Here is a 26089-nt window from a genome sequence, read left to right on the forward strand (position 1 = left end):
CCTAGATTATCTTGTGCTAAATTCATTTGCTTACTTGAAAAATTATCACCTAAAAATCTAAGTGAAAGAATGGAGGGAGAAGAAGTATGTTTTTGGTTATTTTTATTTGATTTGGAAGGACGAGTCCTCTGCCTACGTACCCTTTTTGGGAAAGGGATCAAAACCGACGTAGTTCCACTCAAGAATTTCTTTGGTGGGTTAGGTTGATTTTAAGATTTTTTTCGAAAATGGGTTTTAAGAAGAGAAAGAGGCCTCAAGGCATGAGATAAAGAAAACAAGTGAGGTTGATTGATTTTAAATTTTGAAAATGATTGAAGTTGAATTAAAATTGATTGAGAATTTGATTAAGAAAATAAAGGAAAAAAGTTATTAAGAAAATGATTTTTGAAGTTTTGCATATTTGACTTTTTGAGAAAATGATTTTTCTAAACTAACGGTGAAAACTAACGTAACGTCGTAAAAACTAACGGAAAGCGGTAAATAAAATGTGGTAGTGTCGGTGCATGTGTCGGTGCTTGTGTTACCTACATTATTACATCAATTCCTAAATACAACCCTAAGGCCTTTATGCCAAAATAAAAAGCAAGAAATAAAATTACATCAATTCCCTATTTATACACACTAAGTCAATGACAAAATAAAATGATGGAAAAATTAAATGTGCATGCTATGATTCAAGACAAAAAATTAAATAGTTAGTAATCACAAGAAATATTATGATGAATGAGACATGAGAAATAATAAGCAAGAATTAAGACAAATAATAATTAAGGTCATCATATAAGAAATAAACAAAAAAAATAAAATAAAAGAAAACAAATAGAATGGATTTTTAAAATTAGAGAAAATTAAAATAGTGAGAAAAATATTTTTTGGAATTTTTCTAAACACAAAAAATGTCAAAAAAATGTAAAAACAGTATTTAAAAATAAAGACAATTAAAAATAAGAAATAATAAAACATTGGCTCAGCAGGATTAATTCTGGACCATTGGATTAAATCAATGGTCCAGATTCAGTCACTGGATTCATCACAGCCGTTGGATCCAACGATCCAAGGGTCACAAAAACAACATAGAAACAAAGGGATTAAACTGAAAACACAGTGACCGTCAGATCAACGATCTGACGGTCCAAACAGAAGCCACACCACACTCACGCAGAAAAAACACACACTTGATTTAAAAACAGATCATACGGTAGCCGTCAGATCAAGGAACGATCCAGATCTGATGGCTACTAACGCGATGGAACATCGTAAGATTATGAATACGCGCACGTATGATCCAGCAAAAAAAAGAAAGCACTATAAAAGCAATTTTAACAAAAAAAATAACATAAAACTAAAACACTTCTCTCTCTAAGTTAAACTTAGAGAGAGAAGCTCTCCCCTCCTTCAAAGAACACGCGACCGGAGAAGATGAAGAGGGGCGGCCGGAGCTGCTCCGGCGCGGTGGTCGGCCGGAGCGCCGGAGTTTTTTTTGCCTTTTTTTTGAAATTTTTTTACATCAAAATACTCCTCTTCCCTTCCTCTACTCGAATCCAAGCTCAAAATTTCGAAAACATGCACCAAAAATCCTAGATCTACAAATGAAAATGTGAAATTTTTACCTCTTTTTCCGGTCCCCTTCCTTCCTTCCGGTTCGTTTCTGCTCCCTTTTCCGGTCCGGTTCCGCTTTCCTTCCGGTTCGGCCCCCTTGCTGGTCCGGTTCGCTTCTGCTCCGGTTCGGCCTGCTTGCTGTTCTGGTTCGGTTTGCTTGTTTGGCCTGCTTGCTGTTCTGGTTCGGTTTGCTTGTTTGTGATTTGTGTGGTTATATGAATAGTTTTGAGGTTTTAGTAAAGTTTTGGTGTTACTGGATTTTCCTATGAACCTATGAATGTTCTTCCTAAACTCATACTCTTTTCTTTGTAATTTTTGGGCTTGATTTGAAAAAGGGTTGGAAAAGTGGAAAATTAGGGTTTGTGAATTGCTGCTGATTTTCTGACGTGAACAGTGACTTCTGGCCCATTTCCCAATGATTGACAGTGTATTTATAGGGACAAACTGTAACGCCCTCCTTGAATTATTTGATTATTTAATTATTTTTATTGAGTTAGGATATATTTATATAATTTATGTGATTTTAAATAATATTGGTTGATTATGTGGTGTGTATTATTTTATTATATAGTTTATTTTAATATTAGTTAGAATAATGTGGGAATTAATATTATTTTGGAGGTTGGGGAGTTAATTAAGAATTAATAGAATTAAGGGGAGTTTAATGAAATAAAGGAGGAGTTATATTTTGGGAGTTAGGAAAAGAAAAGGTTAGAAGCAGTTTTACGTGAAACAAGTTTTGGGAGAGAAAACCAAGCCAAGGGGAGAACAAGAGCAAGAGGGGATCGATTTTGCTGTAGCTTTGTTTGTGCAATTGAATTCAGGTAAGGGTGAGACTATCTCTCAATGATAATGGTTATATAATTCTGATTTTGATTTAGCATAGTTCTAGTTGAAATTGGGAATTGGGGGTTAGGTTTTTGGAGTATGATTCTTGGATTGAAAAGTGTAGAAATCATGACAATTGTGTTAAGAATCGATGTTCAGATTGTAGAATAAACATATGTTGAGTTTCCTATCAAATTTGGGGTTTGGGTGGATGAAAAATTGGGTTTTTGGCTGAAAACTGGTCTGTTCCCGTAGGGTTGTTCGTCGCAACTCGCCACAGCGAGTAAACTTACTCGCCTCGCGAGCTTCACAGAGACAGCATCACCTGTTTCGCGTTCTTGCGTCTTTTTCACATGTTTCTGTTTTGAATTGGTCTTTGGTGTAAACATGAAAGTTGTAGATAATTTTGTTAGCTTTCCAATGGCTTTAGTTTTACTCGAAAATGATTTTTGGTTTATGAGATATGATGAAAATACTCCAAGGAGGTCTTAGTGAATTTTTATGAATTTCAGCACAACTTTGTCAGAATTTGAAATGAAAACTGGTATTGATTGATACAGAATTGGTCTTAGGTGTAAGCACGAAAGTTGTAGGTATGGATGTTAGCTTTCTAATGCCGTTGGTTTGACTTCAAAAGGATTTATAGAACTTGAGCTATGGTCAAATTACTGCACGTAGATCACAGTGAAGAATTGTTTATGATTGATGAATTAATATATGTATGTATATATTTGTGAATACGATATTGTCAATGATTGATGAAGGGTTATATGTATATATATGATGTTTTAAGATGTTAATTACCATTTGATGTTGTTATATCTTGAGATTGTTTGTGTACTGCCATGTTGCTGTTTATTATTGATTAAGATGCATCTGTTGGTTAATGTTGTGGGAAATGTTGGTTAATATTTGATTAAAGTTAGGTTTTGTTAATTAATGGGTTTTGAGTGTAGGAATTGTTGAATTGGAGTTAGAAATGGGTTCTGAGTGCATAAAACCTTTCATTGCATATCTGTAAACTAATTTGGGGAGTGAATTGAGGAAAAATGGGATTTTTGGGAAAAACCTGCATTCTGCCGTACAGAAGTTCATCGCTCGCCTCGCGAGTAGCCTATGCTCGCCATAGCGAGTGAACAACTTCATGGCTCGCCTCGCGAGTGATACAACTCGCCATAGCGAGTAGCCTTGTGAAAATCTGGATTTTAAAAATGTTGTTACAAGCCGTATTTTGGGTAGTTTCATGTGCCTAGATGATTTTTAAGAAGACTGGAGCAAGTTTTAGGTTTAAAAGATGATTAGGGAGCTTAGAATTGAGGTTTGAGTGAGAAAAATATCATTTTTCCCGAGAGCACCATATTTCTGTTCGCCTCGAACTCGCCATGGCGAGTACCTTATTTCCTGAGCTCGCCATAGCGAGCAGATGTGCTCGCGAGGCGAGCTGCCCAGAATTTTGTTGGTTTGACTTCTGCTGTTGATGGTTGATTTATCTTGTTGATTAAGCATGGCTTGTATGTTGGTGTATTTCTCTGGATGTTCTAATTTGGTTGTGATTGATGAATGGATGCTGACTGAATGAATGTTGTATTTAATTAAACTCCCTTAAAGGTGTAAGTTGGTTGGTGAATCATATATATGTATATGTCTAGGTTGGTTGGTATGTAGATATACTCTATGGGGATTAGTTGCATTAACATAACAGTGGGAGAGCTTCGGCTCTGGAATGCTTAGTCGTTCAAAGTGGTGGAGTACTAGTTACTCAAAGTGGTGTTAGTGGTGAGGACTTATGTCCTGATGAGAATGCTTTAACCATTCGACAGCGGTGTGGGTCACGGCCCTGATTTTGGTACCACATGCATAGTTGCATTTGTTGAGGAGTCTTAGTGGAGTTGTCATGTCTTGCATGAGTCTTAGCGGTGGTGTCGAGTTGTTGCATGAGTCGTTGTTGTTGGTTGTAATTATCATTTGGTTGATGTTGTTAATGATGATATACTTATATATTGATGAATTATTATTATGACAGGGTGATAGATTTAATTGATGAGTTAGATATTTATTATTGACGATATTGTTGATTATGAAATATATACATATATTGGATAATTGTAGTTATCGTCGTCGTTGGTTGAATTAGTAAGTGTTACTAAAGTTAAAGAAGTAAGAACATTATTGTTAAATATATGTAGTTGTTTATATTATTATGATGTGATGATTATGTCGTGTCGTTTATATTATTATGAGAAGATATTTATGATATTGATTACGATGTTATGATGACTGTTTATGGTGTTGAATATATGATTGTTATGATGTTACATGATGATGATTATAAATGTACTTGATGATGGTTATGTTAAGTTGATAAGTTGTCTTTTATTCATGAATTGCTAATGGAATGTTTGATGAATAATTATTATTATGAAATGATGATGTTACATATAGTTGCTAAGTTGTCCTCTATTCATGAGTTGTTAATAAGGTGCTAGGTGGAGAATGTTAACATGAATTAATGATGTTGTTATGTTGTATATGAACTATGAATATGATGTTGTTACGTTGTTTAGGTCATTGATTATGAAGTTGTCATGTTGTATACGAATTATGAGTATGATGTTATATGATTATGATTAAGATGTTAATTATGAAGTTAAATGATGCTGTTATGATGTTGTTTATGATATCGAGTTATGACTGTTGATATGATGAGTATATGATATGGTTTAGGAGTCGTTAAAAGAATTACTATTACTAATTGATGAAGTTTAAGTTGTTAGATGCATTTGATGAATTATATATTATTATTATTGATTGTGAATCTCACCCCTTCTGCTTGAAAATGTTGCTCTTCGTATGAGTAACTTGCAGGTGATCAAGAGTAGGTTGCTGTGTTTTTGCTGTCGTGAGTGGCTATCCCTCACTTAGTCGTTTAGGTGCTCTGATACGTAACGGGATGGGAACTTTGTTGCATGCTTTTCTATTCCTTACGTATTGTTTATAAATTTACATGATTAAGTTGTTAATTGGATTTTTATGAGATGTTTTGATGAGGCCTTCATGCCAAGACTTTTTATGTTAATGAATTTAATCCGCTGCAAAGTTTGAATTAATATGTTGAAGGATAAATTAGTTAATTAACTTATTTATGATTTTATGAAGTGTAGCATTCCGTTTACATGTTGAATACTCTGATTAATTAAATGAAATTTTTAAGTCGGGAAAAACGGGGTGTTACACAAACTAGGGTTGGCTCTGGTACAAATCAATGACCAAAATGCCCCTGCAGCTGAGACTTGGAGAAAAAGATTTTAACAAATAAATAAATAAAAACAAAATGCATAAAATAAATAAACAAAATAAATAAAAAGAAAGAAAAGAAAAGGGGAAGGAGTCATTCACGTGACTTTCATTCCCTTGTTTTTTCTAAAAAAAATAAAAAATAAAAAATAAAAATAAACAAACTAACCTAAAAAAAGAAAATAAAAAGCCCCTTCGAAATCTGACATGAGGTACTTCAAAGTATCCTCCCTGCCGAAATTTCGGTTGAAATGATTAATAAATAAAAAAAACGCCTTTTAAAATGCGATTAGGCCTTCTCTTTTTTTGGACATGATCGTTATGATTAAAAAGACTATATAACAAAAATGCGTCATAAAAATGAAAGCGAGACGGTTTTAATTGTTGTAAAATGCGAACGTTGATTTAAATGTAAAAATAAAAACTTTTTGAATGACTAAAGACAAGAAACACAAACTTTAAATGGTAAAAAAACGAATAAAAAGGAACGTGAACCAATTTAAAATACGGACAAGAGATTTTAAACGGTCCAAAATTGGGGTATGACAGCGTTGAAGATAATATTCAAAATAGAATGTTTATTTTTTTAAGGAATTCAAAATAGAATGTTTTTTTTTTTTAACAAAAAATGGAACTTATATTAACAAACCACGGACACCTCCAAGTACAAGATGTACCAATGATGCCCAAAGTATTTACAAATAGAGAAATGATATTTGTACAAACAATTTGTGACAACTTTTATACAACTTTCTCTCTCATACTCACATGATGGTCTTATCATCTCTCTTCCTTTTTCTCTCTCCATTGTTTTTGACTAATAAGAAGAGAGAAAAACAAGGTTTTCATTAAAGTTGCCATGGAATGGATGTACACATATCATTACAAATATACAGAGTCAAACAAAAATTAGCCAAGTCCCAAACAAGCCAAAGAACTTGACCACCACAATTGGAACCCAAAAACAAAAACAACATTATGAGCTTTTAGCCACCAAAGAGAGTTCCGCTTTACTTTATCCATCAACTGATCAATGGAGCTACATGTATTATTAAACAACCTTTGATTACGATCATTCCAAATGATCCACACAGTAAGCAACCAAACAAGCTGCAAAAAGGAGCACCTTGCACGAACTCCACCTGCTGAATGAGAGAACTGAAGGAAGTGATCTGAGACAACAATGGGGTCTGGGCCTGAGACACCAAGCCAAGACCGCACCTTAAACCACAAAGAGCCATAAAAACCACAAGAAATAAATAAATGCTGAGAAGTCTCGATTTGGCCGCACCCTAACAAACAACCCGCGTCCGAAGCTAAGAGGATACAGCGATGCATCAGATTTGATCGTGTAGGCAACCTATTCTTTACCAACCGCCAAGCAAATATTGAGACCTTAAGTAGAACATGTTTATGCCAAACAAGAGCATCTGCACCTTCTACCTGAGGAATGGCGTGAATAGTCAGTAAATGGTTGCGCTGCTGACTGTATAACCTGCATAAGGATCCAGATGCCACCTCCAAGTGTCTTTCACATTACACTGCAAAGAAACATTACCAAGTAAAATAATACACTCCCCTAGCATCTCCTCCTCCCACACCCACAAACCCCCTTCTCCAACTCCAACCCGCCCCCAACCTCCCACCCAACAGAAAACATGTCAGCAACCGTACAAGATTTATCAACCGCAAGGTCAAAAAGGCGCCTAAAGCGCACACAAAACGGCACACCACCTAACCACGGATCATACCAAAAAAGAGTATCATCCCCATCCCCCACCGAACGAGACGCACACTCCCACCCGCCACCAACACCACCTAACCCGTCCCTAATATTAGCGATCTCTCGTCACCAAGAAGAACCACTCCGGCCCCAACCTCCAACCTCCTAGCCTCATCACCATATCTCACCACCAACACCCTATACCATAAACTACTCCTCTCCACCAATAAACGCCAACACCACTTTCCTAACAACGCAACATTAAACTCCCTCAACCTCCGACCTCCCTCCGAGAATAAATAGTGGTCCAACTGACCCAAGAGAGTTTCTCATGATCCTCACAACCCCCCCAAAAAAATTTAGTAAAAATAGAGTCAAGGGAATAAATTATACATGACGGATCCTTGAAGAAGGAAAGAGCATAGACAGGTAGAGAGGTCAAGACATACTTTAGAAGAACTAACTGGCCGCCAAACGATAAAAACCGACTATTGAACCCATACAGTCTCGATCTAATGCTACATAGAAGAGGTTCCCAAAAGTTCAATCGACGTGGATCACCCCCGATAGAGAGACCCAAATACACAAACGACACTTTCCCCACACGACAGCGGAGAACAGAGGCTGCCTCACTCAGCCAGGAAGCAGAAACATTGACGCCCACCAACATGCTTTTATGAAAATTTACTTTCAAGCCAGACATAACCTCAAACAACACCAACACCGCTCTCATCGCCCGAACATTGGCCCAACTCTTCACTCCAAGAATCAACGTGTCATCAGCGAACTGAAGACGAGTAACTGACACTAAGGAGGGCGCCCCAACTTTATAGCCTTCAAAATTATTCCTTTCAACCACCGACTTCATAAGAATGTTAAAATCCTCTGCAGCTAACAAGAAAAGAAAAGGGGAGAAAGGGTCTCCTTGGCGCAACCCCCTCTCCAAGGGGAACTCATCAGTCGGGCTACCATTAACTAAGACCGAAGCTGTTGCAGTCGATACACATTCCTTAATCCACTTCCTCCAAAGAACGAGGAACGACATCCTATCCATAACCGCATCCAGATACCCCCAATCAACTGAATCATACGCTTTTTCGAAATCCACCTTAAACAACAATAATTCCTTTTTTAATCTGGACGCCTCATCCAAAATTTGCAATAAGAATCCCATCTAAAATTTGTCGACTACGAACGAAAGCTGACTGTTCTTCTGCAACAACAGAGCCCATCACTTGCCACAATCTACTGGCAAGAACCTTCGCCAAAACTTTATAAACACTACCCACCAACGAAATGGGACGAAAGTCATTCAATTTCTGAGGGCTGTCAATTTTAGAAATAAGAGCAATAAAAATTGTGTTAATACCTCGCGACAATTTCCCATTTTGATGAAATTCTCCCATAAACCGCATAATATCCCAACTTCCAATTGCTGAGGGCTATCAAAATAGAATGTTATTGGCATTACTCTATGTTTAAATAAAATATTAAGTGGTTTATGATAGTACGATTTGATCAATCATATTAAAATTCAAAAACACTCCAAACTTTCAACAACGGGTCAAATGGATAGATCTCCCATCAACTATTTTCATTTTTCTTTGTTTGACCACATTTAGAAGCTACCTCATTAATTTATTTTAAAAACTATAGAAAGAATTATAATTTTTTTTACCGATTATTGAAAGCTTTTAAACTATAGAACACGTATGGTATTATTTTAACCTCCTTTTCTAGTAAATAGGTTTTGTTTGATTTTAATCTCTTTTTTTTTTACTAATATTTGACTAATAATATTTTTTCGCTTAAATTAAAATTGGGTTTGTCTAACATGTGCAATATTGCACATGTTAAGTTAACTAAAATTAGTAATTTTTCATTAAAAACCAACAATTATTGATTAAAAGCTACATATTTAATATAAAAAACATAAGTTTCAAATTAAAATTACTAAATTTGCACATGATAAAAAACCCATTAAAATTTAGCATTTTGTATTACAGCAGAGCGTGAAAGTGAAAAGAAAACCTCTGTTTCAAATTTCAAATCAACAAAACCCTTCTCTCTCATCCATTTCTCTGTAACTTCTTCTTCTTTTCCTCTCTCTCTCTCTGTACAAAATCTTTAGAGAGAGAAACAACCATCAACAACCAAAATCAAAACCATTCTCAGATCTCTTCTTCAATGGCGAACAACCAGAATCAGAAGCAACTGATCTACGCTTTCGTATCAAGAGGAACAGTTATCCTCGCTGAATTCACCGAATTCAGTGGTAACTTCAACTCCATCGCTTTTCAGTGTCTTCAGAAACTTCCTTCTACCAATAACAAGTTCACATATAACTGTGATAATCACACCTTCAACTACCTTATCGATAATGGTTACAGTACGTGCAATTTTCCCTTCGATCTAACATTTTTTTTACTCATCTTGTTCCTTTCTATGTTCAATTGATTGCATCAATTGTGGTGTTTTTGCATAAACTGTTAAACCCTATTTTTTTTCGTAATTGTTGGTATGCAAACCCTAGATCACTTAATCACCGTATGGTTATTGCGTATTTTTAATATTCTTGCTTGGATTGGTGGAAGTTTATGAAAATAGTGACTTAAATTGAATTTTATGTAAGGACTTGATTTTATTGGTTGTGATTTTTTTGGGATTAAAAATATAATTAATCCTAGTTGTTTAGGTGAAATGTATGAAATTTGAATTGATTCTGTACGTTGAAAATCTGACCAGGTCAAATATTCATTTTAGTTGAGCAATGCGATGATCTTCTTAGTGCTAGGTTATAGATCATCTATTTTTTTTTTTTTTTTTTTTTTTTATGCATTTTGCTATAGTTATACTCAAGGCAGTTAAAATTCAGATTTCATGCAAAATCGGGAAGGTGAAGGAAAATCATAAGAATCGAAACACTAGTCATATGATTCACTAAGTGTAATCGCAGACATGTTTCAACAAGTAATATGGGTGATTCCACCAAAATAGGATTATGTGTATACTTTTACTCTTGAACGCTGAGAGCAAGCATAATCGCCAAATTGCGGGGTTTTACGATTCATATCGGTATTTTAACAACCACGGTCATTGCCATTTAACTCTTTCTTTTTTTTGCTTTGAGATTGGGAAAAGAGAGGGTTGTGTATTTGATTCCAACGTATAAAACTTGTATATAGTAAACAAGTGAAACAATATATGCTAACTACGTGCGTTAGGTAATCTTCCGGCATCTATGTTTTTAGAGGTGGCTTTTTTAAATTATAATTTCATCAACTGATATTGCTTTTGTTGATGCTGCTGCTTTAGTTCACTAGCGGCATATAGAAGAAATGTCTGACTTTTTGGATTTGCAGCTTATTGTGTTGTTGCAGATGAAACAACTGGAAGACAGGTTCCCATGGCCTTTCTAGAGCGTGTCAAGGATGATTTTGTGTCAAAATATGGTGGTGAAAAGGCTTCTACAGCTCCTCCCAATAGCCTTAACAAGGAGTTTGGGTACTAACTTTCTGCTCTAAACTTTTTGAGTTTAATCTGGCAGTCTATTTATATTTTATATAGTTATTTTGTCTCATGTGTTAACCTCTCTGCACAGGCCAAAGTTGAAGGAACATATGCAGTACTGTGTTGATCATCCTGACGAGATAAGCAAGCTTGCAAAGGTGAAAGCTCAGGTTTCTGAAGTTAAAGGTGTCATGATGGAGAATATTGAAAAGGTAGAGATAAACTTCAAATTATTCTGGTCAATGTTTTATCATGTTCATGTGTTTGTGCTTATGAAGCATTGATGTTGATATATGCAAAAGTTCAGCTTACAAATTCCAGGTGTTAATCTTTGCATCACTACATGTAGATATTATTTTTCATTACATTTTGTAAACACATGTACACAGTTACATATGCGATGTGTAATAAGTTTATAATGAACCTAAACTTATGTTGAAAACCTTAAACTAAAATGTTATACTTAAATTAGTTGATTCAAACTCCAAAGTTTTGTGAAAAATAAAATAAAAAATAATCAAACATTTGTTAAGTTTAAATCCATTGAAAAAAGCAAATGAAATTCAAATGTTTCATATAGGCGTAGCACAATGGTAGTTATTTTAAAAGGTAAGATCATAAAATATGATGAAATAAGACAACTCATGAAATACATAAAGGATTTTTCCAGCAATAATGTATAGGTTGGGATCCATTTACTCTAAGAGTGGGTCTTCTCTATTGTCCTGTTTAATTATTTTCTGTCGAACATGAATTCAACAAATCCATCTATTGAATTAAAACTTCATACGAAGTAGACCGTGATTTTTAAAATTTTATAATTGGTTGATCCGTTGCTGCACAACTTTATTTTAACCTATAACATACTTTTTTAAAATATAAATAAATAAATAAATATCAGCAATAAGATTACAAAATCAAGAGTGCTTGATTTATGTGAAATTTGACATGCACGATCATCTTATTAATGACATGATTTTACAGTTGAATAATTTTAGTTCTTATGTTACAAATCACCCGTGTCCTATAGCCACTTCTTATAATTTAGATTTAGATATCAATACATTTTCATATATGGTTTTTATATGTGATATAAATATTTACCATATTATTATTAACGCACTTTAACGTAAAGTTTCCTTTGGTTCAAGATGTCATACTGACCCCTATGGTTTATGTGTTGATATGTTTTCATTTCAAGTTTTATTTATTGTTCACAAAGTATATATAATTGTTCATATTATTTATTTACCCACAAGAATTTTAAATCATGTAATGTAATCAATCAGTGAAGAGTGCATTGGGCACGACCCGTCTGATTCTTGCATGATTTATTTGGAAAATGATTTTTCTACACCCATTCAACACCTTGAGAGAGAGAAGAGTAATGTGATATGTATTGGACACATAATAATATTGATTAATGTGTTCAGCCTTATCATTCATTGTATCAAGTTTTTAAGATCTCACTAATCAGCCTTAGACTTTTTTTTTTAGTTCATAATGAATGAAATGAACCCCCGTAATGCATTATTGAAAGTTAGCTCTAGTTTATCGCTTGATTCAAATCAATGGCATGCTAAATCTTCTCAAATCGCGTGGTTTGAGTCACAAAACTTGTGACTATAATAACCAACAGCCAACTAATCTCGTGTTTATAATTTAATGTAGGTTCTAGACAGAGGAGAAAAGATAGAGCTTCTGGTGGACAAGACTGATAACCTTCATCACCAGGTTAGTATGTAGTTTACGTGCATCTTCCTGTTCTCTATAGTATGCTGCCGTGGTCTGTACGGACTGGAGTTGTGGGTTACTACTATAGAAAGTATATTCTTCTGGTTTATTTAGATAACTTTATTATCTCAGTCAGTCAGACCCACTACAGACATCCACTTCTCCCACTTGTTTTTAATGAATATATGTGTTTGTGTGTGCAATTTTCAGTTGTTTTTGTACGAGTATATCGACAAAGTATCTGTCTTTTTATTTTATTTTATAAAAACAATTAAACTGATGGGAATTAATATAATTTTGTAATCTATATTCTCCATTTTTCTCTTTCCCTTTCTTGCTACCACTACGATAAGTCTCTCTTTTACAATTTTCAAGCCTGTCTGCATAAGTCCTGAAACTCATGTTCAGGGGCAGCGGCAAGGTAACTATTAAGCATGTTCTTCAACGTTTCCTTCTTCAATCTGGTGGCAGTGTTCTCTAGCTCACGGAACACCTTTTTCCTTCTTGGGGAAGAGGTTCCTCCTCAAATCCCCAACCCCATTCGTTTCCTTTTTTGGAGCGATAATGATAAAGGCTGTATGTTATTCGTACTGGTGTCATGCAGATAATTTAACATATGGCATTCTCTGTTCCATACACATATAATAATGTTTTGAAGTTGCTTTAGAGTTATAGAATCTTCTTTACAGTCCACATAGTATGCATTATTAGAGTTTGATGGTATGCTGAGTCTTGTGAGATCTACCAGTCCCATTCTCTTCTCTCTCCACTTGATAGCAAAAAGAAAATTCTTTAGAATTCACATGTTCACTTTTCTGTTTCCAGTATAGCTTTTGAATTTTGATTATGGAGTGGTAGCATATAATTTTGTATTTTCTCTTTCAGGCACAAGACTTCAGGAGTTCTGGAACCTCAATCCGTCGAAAAATGTGGCTGCAAAACATGAAGGTAAAGCTGATTGTGTTGGGAATTTTGATAGCACTGATCCTCATAATAGTCCTTTCTGTGACTCGGGGATAATAAGCACCATTCTCTGTGGCCTTTATTGTTATTCCAACCTTGTGATTATCCAAGGCGATGTCAATGTATGGCATGTGTTTGTATGTAATATAGATTTCAAGTCCGTTGAAGTTGTCACTTTGTTCTAGTTTTAGGTGCTTTTGAATATAAATTGGGTTGTCTGTTTGAAGTTTGGTTTCCATTCAGATTATTCATATTGACATTGTCATCAATTTTGTAAATTGTTTGCTTTGCGATCATATTTTTTTGTTTCCAAATCTACCATTTTTCATTGTTAAACTTTGAATGTTGATTGGACCTGTGGCTTTTTGCACACTACATAAGGGTGGAGAAACTCTTATATATTTATAAATGATCTAGACTTGATTAGATATTGAACATTTGCTCGCGGTTAGATTCCTAATTTTTCTGAATCAGAGACTGTGGCCCTCCCAACATTCATAATAAGGATCTATTCGAATTTGACATAACATTCATAATTTTATAATGGCTAAAATTGGGACGCTCCGTCTTAAACTCGATTTCTGAATGATAACACATTGATTATTGGGAGTGTTAGACGAGTATAAAGAAGCGACTACTCATTCAATCAAGAATGCCTAATACTTCCTTGTGAACACAGTGTTGATTGGTTATTACTCACTTGGCTACTCACTACTCCAAAGAAGTGTGGAGCAACTACAAAGTAAGGGTATTCAACCTTTAAAGAGTTACGCAAACCATTTTGATCTAATGGGATTGGTAATTTATGTAAAAAGGTTTTCAATGTACTAGAATAACTCATTGTTGAATCAGTAAATGCCAATTTTATTCACTCTTTGAAGCATTTGCATCTTTACCAATTCCCTCAACTTGTTTTTGCACAACAAAAGTTGATAAAACCAAGACTGTGGAGGGTCTCTTCTTCTGTGCGCGGAAGTGCTAATGTATGTGCTGATTAGTCACTTTAACTTACCCACCTGCTGTGTTAGAAAGGATGATGTTAACTGAAATGTCTATGTCCCTTAGTTTTTTCGTTTTTTTCCTTTTCGTTTGCTGGGCTTTAAGCACCTTTTACTTGCCAAAAAAGAAAGGTTGTTTCTTTTCACACCCTATGAGTTTCTCATGTGCCCTATGCAGTTTGGATTTTAGAATCCAAACTGCATAAAAACCCCGTAAAACCTTCAAAAATACGTTGAAATATTTTGGATTTTAGAATTCGAATAGAGTGCGCGAGAACTTCATAGGGCGAGAATTTCATAGGATGAGAAAAGTAATGGCCAAAAATAAAGAACTCGTTGGGCCTCAAGTAATCACTTGGAATGACTGTTTTTTTCATCTTCTTAATTTACCTTGTACGTAAAAAGCTTCATCAATTGCAATTCAAATATCCATGCAAAAAAGATTTCAAATATTGTTTGATGGATAAATGAATAACATAGCAAGTCAATGATCAACCCTATAATTTTCGAAGACATACCGTTCTGTTTTTTTCTTTCTTTTCTTCTAACCATTGTATCCTCGCACCGAACTTTAGAACTTAATCTCTTGAGGTGACCAAAGTTTATTTAACGATTTGACCTCTCCCAATATACATGTTAATATATGGTTAAAAATATCAAAACATTTATCAGTTGTGCCACGTCATGTTGGTATTTTTTTAAGTCTGCATGACAACTAGAAAGGATGGTTCCAATCTCATTTGACCGATTTTATCCCATATATGCCATTCAAAATAACACAAAGAATACTAATATTAACCATTTCAAGAAAAAAAGAAAGAAAGAGCGTTGGTTAATTTACTTATTAAAAACGGTTCTAACTAAAAACAAGTCAAGTCAAATATGAACATGACTAGAAGTTATTTATTTTTCTAAAAAATAGAAAGAAAGATCAAACAGCATTATTTGATGAAAAGGTTTGTAAAATACATAACACATTTATTACCAACATTAGACGTGTAGCATTTGCAAGGGTCAACTAACCAAAGTTTCAAAGTCATGCATGGTAAGCGGAAAACTTTTCTTTCGCTATAATCCAACAAAACTTACATGGCCTCTTACGTTGAAATTCATTCAAACTGTTTTAATTAATAAGGAAAAGTGGTTGTTACATGGCACCAAAAGCTACGTTCTACTTGAAATTTCAACTCTTGAAAATGGAAGAAAAAACGAACCAATTTAATATATATCTTTCCATTTAATGATCCACCCCCTAGAAGTCAAAAGTATAGGTTAGCCAAATATTTGTGATTCAATGACGCATGGTACCCCCTTCAATCAAGGACAATTCTTCTACATGCAATTATGGTCCTCCATTTGTTTGTCTCCAACAACACATCAGAAGAAGAAGAAGAAAACAAAGGCAACAAGACGTCCGTAAATTTGTCTTTGTGACTTGTGAGAAATGATATTTAATATACTTGTAATTGAATACATGCATATAAAAACACTTGTGTTATTTTCCAATACAAAACTTTCACATCAAACTTCAACCACAATTTTCATGAAAATAACATGTACTCGTGAATCACTAATCATCTACATAGCACAACTAACTATAATTTTTAGATGTAAAAATATACATTATTTTTGTGGGTTGGGTTTGGAGGTTTAAGGTTCAAATTCTAACAAAGAGAAAAAACTAACATAGCAACTAATATACTAATATTTATCATTAAAAAAATATATTATTTTTAATCCACTAAAAAAATATTTTCAGTGTAACCTTTCAAATTGTGTTTTTCTACTTCTTTTAATAACTAATGTTAGATTAACAACTTTTTTCTCCTTCTCCCTGTTTGTACCCATGACTTCAATTCCATCTCCTTTCAAATTGTGTTTATGGAAGATTTTTCAGGTTTTCAAATATACACCTAAAAATTATAGAAAATGTCATTCAAAAACATGTTTAATTGTGTAATGTAGTTGATTAATAAGTTGTGAGAGTTTGACATATTCATTAACCATCTATCGGACGTAATTGATTATGTATTTAAACAATGTTAATAATCTAAACCGTCGTCAAAATTTAACGTTAAATTTGAGTGTCAAAATACCAATTTTCTAAAATAAAGATATACTCTATGGTTTACTTTCATTTTAAACTACAATTTCAATAACTTACCATCAACATAACCAAAAAGCTCATTACTAGGGAAAGAATATGGCAAATGCTAACCTATTGAAACTTAAAGTGCCCTTAAGACACACGTTAGCCAAACCCAAAAAATATTAGTGACAAAAGAAAATCAAATTCATCTCTTATTATTGATCACAAATTAAATTAACACACAAAGATTTGATGTTTTATCTCTCTAAATTTTTCTCGATAATTTAACTTTTTTAGTATTTCTTCTTTTAATAGTTTTTTTTGGATAGTGAAAAATTGTTTGTAAGTTATTTTAAACAAGGAAACTTGAGTGCTTTTTCAGAAGAAAAAGACGATAACAATGAACACTTTCTTTTTGTTGAGGAAATAACAATGAACACTTGATTAATTAAGCCTATGTATATATTAGTTTATACTTTATATATTCTTTTTCATGTCGTCATAGATGGAAATTTTAAATGCCTGAGAAAGTTGATTTTTTTTGTACACGTAGGCTGCTTCACGGGTTTACTCAGGTGAAGAAGAAAACCTAAAAATAGTTGACATTTAATAGACGTTAGCACAAAATAATTGACTAAAATATACTAATATGACTTTTTTTTTTTGAGGTATATGTTTTCATCAAAAAGAAAAAAAAAAGAATCAATTCACGAGGCGGCATTTTTTAAGGGTCATTGGATCAAGGGTACTATTGATGTTTAATTATTGTCACGATCCTTCCATTCAAAATTTCACCTAACAATTTTTTTCTTTATCCAGATGCATTAACATGATTCCTTGCTTGTGATTTAGATTCACTATGTTATAGATGAGAACAACAATAAAATACACTTGTGATAAGGGTCAATCACATGAAATAGTCCAATTCATATATTTAAATAAATGGTTGCAGTTAATGAAAATGACACAATTTCATATCATACATGTCCTTCAATTCAATTAAACCGTTTTATCTTTTCATTGTTTTCATGAAAATGACATGTCCATTTGTGATGTGTTCGTTGCATATTACACAAAGTCACAAACAAGCCAAAATTTAAAAAAGTGGTTGTTGGGTAAAAAGTACACGTCCTATATTTAGGGACTAAAGTTGCTTTGAAGGGTGGGGTCCAAAATCTAATTGCCATAAATTAAACGGATTAAAATGATCAAATATGTCCTTTTCTAGTCATTAATTCTTTCGTTTGATTTGAACGTGATTTGTCATGAAAAACTGTCCTTTTCTTTTAATAAGTATGCTACCCAACATCATCTTAAGAGGCTTAATATAAAAGCAATTAAGGAAACCGGATAATTTTATTTTTCCTGCTAGAGGACAAGTATATGACACAATTAGAGCCTGCTAATTATTTGGCCTCACAAATAATAAGATAAAAGAATTTACTAGATACACTTTATTAGATTTGTTCCACCTTGCATGTTGATATATTGAAAATTATCAAAGTTGAAAAAGTTGATAGATGTCTCTGTGAGCTTAGCTCACTTAATAAGGGATAATATATGTTATATGTAGGGGTCAGGTTCGAATCCCGAATACCTCATTTATCCACCTTTAAAATGAATTACTCAAGCCGTTGGGCTACTTGACCAAAAAAAAAAAAAAAAAATTGATAGATAATTAACTATCTTTCATAAAGAAAAAGAAAAATAATTTTAGTTGAGATCACATGGTAAAAAATATTTGGTAAATATTTACATTTCCATATTAACAAATCGCATTTCGTCGAAAGTATCGACTTAGTAATAGGGTTTAATTTTGTAACATCGAGAGTAAAGCTGAAATTAGTTACTTTAGAAAAAACTATTCCCTCCGGTCTTTTATATAAGAAACAAAAAACGTAAAACATCAGGACCAAGGAAATACATTGAAAATAGTTATTTTCATTTAATACACCTCTACATTTAAAAAAATTCCATGAATACCCCTAAATTAATTACTCTTTATTCCACCAACTTATTTACTTTTAATATTCTCTCTCATAATAAGTAAGGGCACAAATGAAATTTAGCTTCAGACATACTTGAAACTTGGTCAATATTTCTTATAAAAAAGACTAAAAAAATTCTCACTTTTGTTTCTAATAAAAAGGATCGGATGAAGTATTATAAAATGATCGTTAATGCCACTAATATGCTTCTTTCCCAATTTTTCATAATAAAAAACCATTTTGCATCCTACCCTTATTTTATATTATATGATTAATAACTTAGACAAGGCAACTTCAACTTAAATATATAAACTTTTTTCACTCACTTATATATGTAGTAGGAATCCCTTAAAAAAAATGTGATATGAATGATAATCACCTCCAACTTTCTTTATTTATGAAACTTGTTTGTAATTAAAAACTCTAATCAATACATGCATCCATGTGTTTGCCCTTTACACGCTAACAATAGCTGATTACATAATCAATTAGCTAAGCCATAAATAAAAATTAACAACATAGCAATTGAATCATAATCTGATTCTTTTTTCTTTTTACTCATAAAAAATTGAATATTGGGATTCATTTTATTTTAATTAAAGTTCAATTAGCCCTTGTGCTAAGTCTATGAAAGAGACCTACAATAACACTTCAAATTAAGCCTAATTAATTTTTAATATTTATAGGGTGGTGCATTTTTCATGCATTTCCACTTGTTGTGCTATAAACAAAACACATAGATTGAATCTCACATCAACTTCGTGAGAAAAGCCAAACAAGTACTCTACCATGAGTTGAGAAATTGATTTGAAACTTAGAAAGGAAACAAAAAATACAATCATCCAATTTATGTCACTACAAGAGATTGATGCTAAGAATGGTCCACACCCTATCTCCATGTAGGGTCATAATACATTATATATATTTATATATATATTTTCATATAGTTTAATTATTAAAGTACTTGACTGAATGAGAACACTAAGAAGTAAGAATAATTGTTACTATTAAAGGTGTTTCTAATAAGCACAAATTCCTCCATATCGTGCTCATCTAGCAGCCTCCAAAAGAGAAATTCTACGAAAATGACACAAACCTATCTCTATCAGTTTGGCTCTTATTAATTTGTTGTTAACTTTTACAATATTGTCTGTTTTGGCCAACTTAATTGTGGATTTAATTCATTTTATTTTGTCTTTTGTCAATGGCCTTAGCTACTATTATCTATATAATTTAGAGTTTAATATTGCTATATATGATAGATAAATACAACTTATATCGTATAGTATTTATAATTACTGTGTCATAAAATGTTTATCAAACGGATCTTCTTTTTGAACTCCAAATAATTCTCATAATATAGAATTCATTAATCTTTTTTGGGGGATGCATATATTATGTTATTATATGTTAATGTTATGATAAAACTTATTATCAGTATTATTAATTGATAAATGTTTCGTCAAAAAAATAGTTGATAAGTGAGGCAGTTTTGAAACTTGCTATATACGCGTCAAGGACCAAAATCGATTGATCATCATAGTGAAAGGAATCTATTATATTGGTTGTCGTCAATACTCAATACTACTACTATTTTTTTTCTTCCCTTTCAAATGTCTAATCATTCTTGTTCATGTATAATAAATAAATAATGCTACAAACAACGTTGGTTTGATTTATTCCACAGTCAAATCACTGTAAGAAACATCTGGGAAAATGAAGCATTTCATGGTTTTCATCATTACATATATAGACTAACCTTCATGAAATTAAAACAATTTTTTAAACTATAGTACATGGAATTTGACAATCATGGACCATTACACACCAAAAATCGTCCTAAAATAGATATCATTACTTTTAAAATTTGGTCGTTGAATAAATTACTATAATTACCGAAATAATTCAATTGCGACATAACTATTTTTTTTGCTTTCGCACCAGTTTCTGACCCACTAAAGGTGGATGACTAATCCGACTCATGCATACTGACCAAACGTTATTCTCCATAGAAATCAAACCTGATATTCCTCAAATACATCATTAGAAGGAGCTCCTTGCTACTGAAGTCTAAGCAACTTGGTTGAACAACTGATTTTTAGTTGCACATAATGTTTGATTATTGTAATTCAAACTCTTAAATCCCCACAGCATGTTAGTTAGCTATGTTGTACGTGAAAGAACTGGTTGTCACATTATTGATTTTAGGGAGAAAAATAATGGTGTCACATGGGTTGGGGGATTTGTGTACAATCCTTCAAGTTAACATTAAAGCAATTGATGACCATATCGAAAGTGAGTATACATGTTATCAATACGTTACTAAGCATTTTGTTTTTTTCCTTTTTTTTTATTTTTATTTTTATTTTTATTTTTGGACTTTATAGCGTGGTGTTGCAGCATTAATTATGATCATGGAGTGTCCATAGACCACTTCTTAATAATTTAAAAAACCAGAAGATTCACTTGTCGTCTCTATTTGTTTAGGTACAACTTGTACCCTCTTCTTAAATAAATATGCTCCTATTCTTACGGAATCTATTCTATTATCGATACATGAACTAAATTTTTGTTGGAACAATGCTTTTGTGTTCTTCATTGTTGAATTACACTTTAATTTGGATTAATTTACATTACATCAAAGAGCTAATCTCAAATCAGTTAGCAACTACTAGCATCTAACTATTATACTAACCATCAAAACAAAATTCTTACTATTTTCTAACTTCTTAATTGTCTTGCTTGCAGAGAAAGTAAACTAGTAAAACTAATCTAACATGAATTAATCTCTTCATAACACACAAGGGACGAAGCTAGAATGAGGATCAGCAGTGGCCACGGTCCCCAAAAACTTTTTTTATACTAATTTAACTTTTTTTAAGCTAGAATGAAGTAGTATGTATTATATTTCTTGGTCTCTAAATTTTTTGTGAACAGTCTTAAGTTTATAGATTTAATTGCATCGAGATTGACCCTCCGCACCACCGGTGGCGTCCATTATTATCTCGCGGATCTCTGTTTTCGAATCTCCATCTATCAATAGATCCGATTGTGGTTTCGATTATGTGGGATCGCAACATGTTCAATATTGCTTTGCGGAGCTTTGTGGTGGTTATGATAGAAATCACATTGTTATTGTTTAGGACCTAAAATTATCAAACAAGAACATGGAGGGGATTAAGACAATCCTAATCGTCCGTCGTCATTTTGATTTATGCTTTATTTTCAGGACTCGTCTCCTCTGGTCTTGGGTAGTTCGTTCGTACAAACAGCCAATAAAGTAAAAACTTTTTTCATCGGTTTTAATTTCATATCAAACCTAAAATGATCCTTTTACATTGAAGGTCCTCATATACAACACAACAAAGTCCACATCAATATTATATTGTATTGCCGTCTCAAAATAAATAAATATTGTATTGTATCCGATGTAAAAAAAAAAAAAAAAACATTTTTTATCCGATATAAAAAGCTTTGCTGCACCAATAATCATACGAAAACACTTGTGATTACTCTATCTTCAACAATAAAAAGAAACTTTAATTAGCTTGAAGAAAACAACTCTATGTTGGTTGAGGCAACATCAATAAATAAGACTTAAGATACAATGGGGTCAAATCAATTAATCCATTGCCACCTCCAATAAATAAATAAGTACTTAATCTAGATTATTGAGATCAAATTTTCTTTTCTATTAGGTCCATTGCCACCTCCAATCAATCAAAAGTCTAAATCTTTAAGGTTTTTGGGACCCTTTGCTCCCTTTATTTTATGCAAAAAAAGCAAAGGTACTTTATCAATTACTTGCATCCATTTAATTATGATTTAGCTAGTAGCTACCCACTTCAAATCCACTCAAATTTGCACTAAATAAAGTGGTCCTCTTTCACTTCATGTTAGCTCACAAGATCCAATGTAGATAGATAGATAGATTCATGCTCTTTTTCCCCTAAGAAATGGAGTAGTAGGATGCTGTTTTATTATGCCTTTATATGTTAAAGCACGGGTGGTTTTTACTTTTTCTATATGAAATTTTCAACTTAAATAGTGGAGACTCAAGCATTTAAAACAATGTCATTATTGTATGTCAAACATAATTATAGGGGACCAAAATCTTACAAGATCACATATTCACATGTCAGTGAAAATTTGAGAAGGGGTAAAATTATGAAACTTAAATTAGGATTCTCTCAATCGATTTATCTTTAACTTGAGTTTAGTTTAGATCAATCACTTCTTTCATATCAACATATATGTCTCTTCTAAACATTAGCCTTATTGAAATCCGGTAAATATGCATGGTTGAGCGTGGACAATATGGTCACTGTAATTTTATTTTATCTCTTTTCACTTTGATTTTTAAAAGCTTCAATGTATAGCTTTTGATCCTACGTGATTTTCCACCGTAATTTTGGTGTTTGCCAAACACACACTAACTTAGAAGGTTCATCACAAATGGGACCACGTCATTACTAATTTCATGTTCATGGTTCACAACTTTGACTACTTTTTGAATCACTCCACAAGATCTTCCAAAATGGTTGGCATATGAATGCAACCTTAATTTGATAAATGAAAATGAAAGAAAAAAGGTAAAACAATAGCAATTGTTGATCATAAGTCACAATTGATGTTTCTCCAAACTTCAAAGCAAAAATTTACATTAGTAGTACTATTGGAAACTATGAAGAAATTTCTAATATTTTATAGCCAATTGAAAAAAGAAATCATGAGTAGTGTTCTTTCCACGTTAATGATGAAATGGACATTGAAAATAAAGTACATTAATAATCTAGACACACTTTGACATTTAGTGCCATGTCTATTTATATGTTTTCAAACCCACATGTAACAAGCAACTGCAACCAAACTTTGTCTCTTCAATTAGGTTTTGGAGCTGTCATTATAAAACGACAAGATTACTTTAGCTACCAAAGACATCTCACGCCCATATTCACATTTCAAGCCCACACTTTCATACTTTTGTAGAAATTTCTATTTCAATATATAATTTAATAATTGTACTTATCTTCTGATTTCAATTAGGACAATGCACTGATGCAGGCTTGCCTTGGGGTAATCAATACAATATCATACGTAGCATCCATGAAACATAGCATCCATATTTTTTTTTTTTAATATGGGTCATTGTATATATATATATATATTATAGTACTATATATATTTTGATGTGTACTTTCTCTTAAGCACATGAAGTTTTTTATGCTAATGAACTTTTTATAATAAAAAGTACTAAACTATTTTTATTGATGAAAATAATATGAAACTCTTCTTTACTTTCTTCGATATAGAGAGGGACTTCGCGTTTTTTCGGTTTTCCTAATATAGAGTTATTGATTCAAAATGCTTCAAATTTATTAATTTAAAGAATGGACATCTCTTGATGGATATTCTTTTGACACTTGAGTTTACAACTAAACTATTGATCACAATGAGTCAAAAAAGAAGAAGCTATGATCACAAAAATTAAGTGATCCCTTTTTTTCTATTCTTTTTTCAATGGTGTCATTGGCATACCATCATGTTGTGGATCTACTATGAAAGTACTAGTAAATATATTTAGATGATGGAAGAAAGCAATAAAAGAGGAGATGGAAAGGAGAGAAGGATGATGGGAATCCATCATGTGTACATATTTATGTTTTCTCTTTTTTGTTGGCCACTCCTTTTCATTTTACATACCTTTTGATTCATTCATAGTGCGTGCTTGTGAGGGAATTTAAGAATTGGAAATGTTAGATGGCTACGGACAAGGTGGGCTAGTGTTTCCTTTTTATTCAACCTATACACTCGTCAACAAATAGCTATAGTAGTACTAGTACTTGTGATGATAATTGAAAATTTATTTATTTGCAATATATAAAAGCAATCAATTTTTGCAGGCAAGAACATGATATGTAGGTTCCATGCATGTTAGTTGAAACTTGAAAGTTTGCTGATGTCAATCAATTCATAGGACCGGAGGAAGAGGTGTTCCTTGTTTGTTTCCGTGAAAATGACATTTGAATAGATGCCATTCATTATCAAATACAAATACTATCTTTTACTACAACAAATCTTTATTCTTATCGGAATAATATCATGCTAACAAATGTATAAGGGCATTGTTTCAATGAATTCATATAAAGAAATATTATCTTTAAAATATAAATCAAATATATATAAAAGTAATAATAATTACAAAATATTTTAAACAATGTCTTAAACATACTATTCTTCGATAAATGTTTTTAAAATCCCTAAAATAATAAGGACTATTCTTTAAAGTCACGCAAAATGTAGAGACTAAAAATGTATTTAATCCTAAAATAATTGAGACTCACTAACTGCCACATCAACATTCTGTTAGAGAATTAACAGCAGGGACTAGTTTTGATAACGGAGATAAAATGTGAGGATTTTAAAAATATTTAATGAAATATAGACTATTCTTCAAAGGGGCGCAAAATGTAAGGACTATGTTGTATATTGGCTTCAAATTTGTTGTTTGGAAGAACAGAGAAATCGTGACACGATTTCATCAACGTGTCACGATTTTCAGGCAGGGAGCATGGTTTCTCAGGGTGCTCAATTGTGTCACGATTTTGGGAAAACGTGACACGATTTTCAAACTTGCTGGATACGTTTTAAGGATAAGGTTGGTCGTACCTTGGGTCGTACACACCAATCGTGCCACGGTTTGGAAAACGTGACACGATTTTGACAGCTGAAGACTGCTATATAAGTGTTCTTGTGCAGATTTTGAAGAAGAGCTGGAAGAGAGAGAAACTTAGATTACAAAGGAGGTAACTTTAGGGTTTATTATCTTTGTAGTGAGGATCTCTTGGGTTGAGAAACATTGTAAACACCTTGGGTAGTTAGATTTCACCATTAGAAGGATCAAAAAGCTTCCTTTTGTGTTTTCTCTTAGGATTCATATTGTGAGAGTGGGTGACACAGATGGGTAGAAATTAGGTCTTGTTCTTGTGTAAGCTTGTAAGCTAATTTCTTGTAACTCTTTTGTAACACTTTCATCATAGTGGATTGGAGAGTTGTTCTCTCCCCCATATTAGGTCATATTGGACCGAACTGGGTCAACAATCTCGGTGTGTTTATTCATTTCTTTCTTTGCTTATCTTTGTGCTTTGATTATGCTTGCAGTGTTGCTCTACACTTAGATCTAGGTATATTTTCTTGTTGTTGTTGCTTGGAGACACTTTACACATTGATTACCACTTCTTTTGCTCCACACATCTTTGTTATTCATGGGTGTGATTTTTACCGAAATTCACAACAGACTAAAAACATATTTAACCCATGGTTAGCACAAATGACTGTGATTCACATTTCCATATCCATGGAT

The 26089-nt window shown here is 32.9% G+C and overlaps 1 pseudogene across 1 annotated transcript; it reads left to right on the forward strand.

Annotated features, from left to right (window-relative positions):
* The first annotated feature begins 9483 nt into the window (after positions 1-9483).
* On the forward strand, positions 9484-13987 carry LOC11410165 (vesicle-associated membrane protein 721-like; annotated as a pseudogene). Its single transcript, XR_003009581.2, has 5 exons — positions 9484-9833; positions 10807-10948; positions 11046-11166; positions 12626-12688; positions 13574-13987. The product of XR_003009581.2 is annotated as a vesicle-associated membrane protein 721-like (transcript).
* Positions 13988-26089: the final 12102 nt, after the last annotated feature.

This window comes from Medicago truncatula, chromosome 2 (genome assembly GCF_003473485.1).
Source record: "Medicago truncatula cultivar Jemalong A17 chromosome 2, MtrunA17r5.0-ANR, whole genome shotgun sequence".
In the NCBI taxonomy this organism is placed as follows: domain Eukaryota; kingdom Viridiplantae; phylum Streptophyta; class Magnoliopsida; order Fabales; family Fabaceae; genus Medicago; species Medicago truncatula.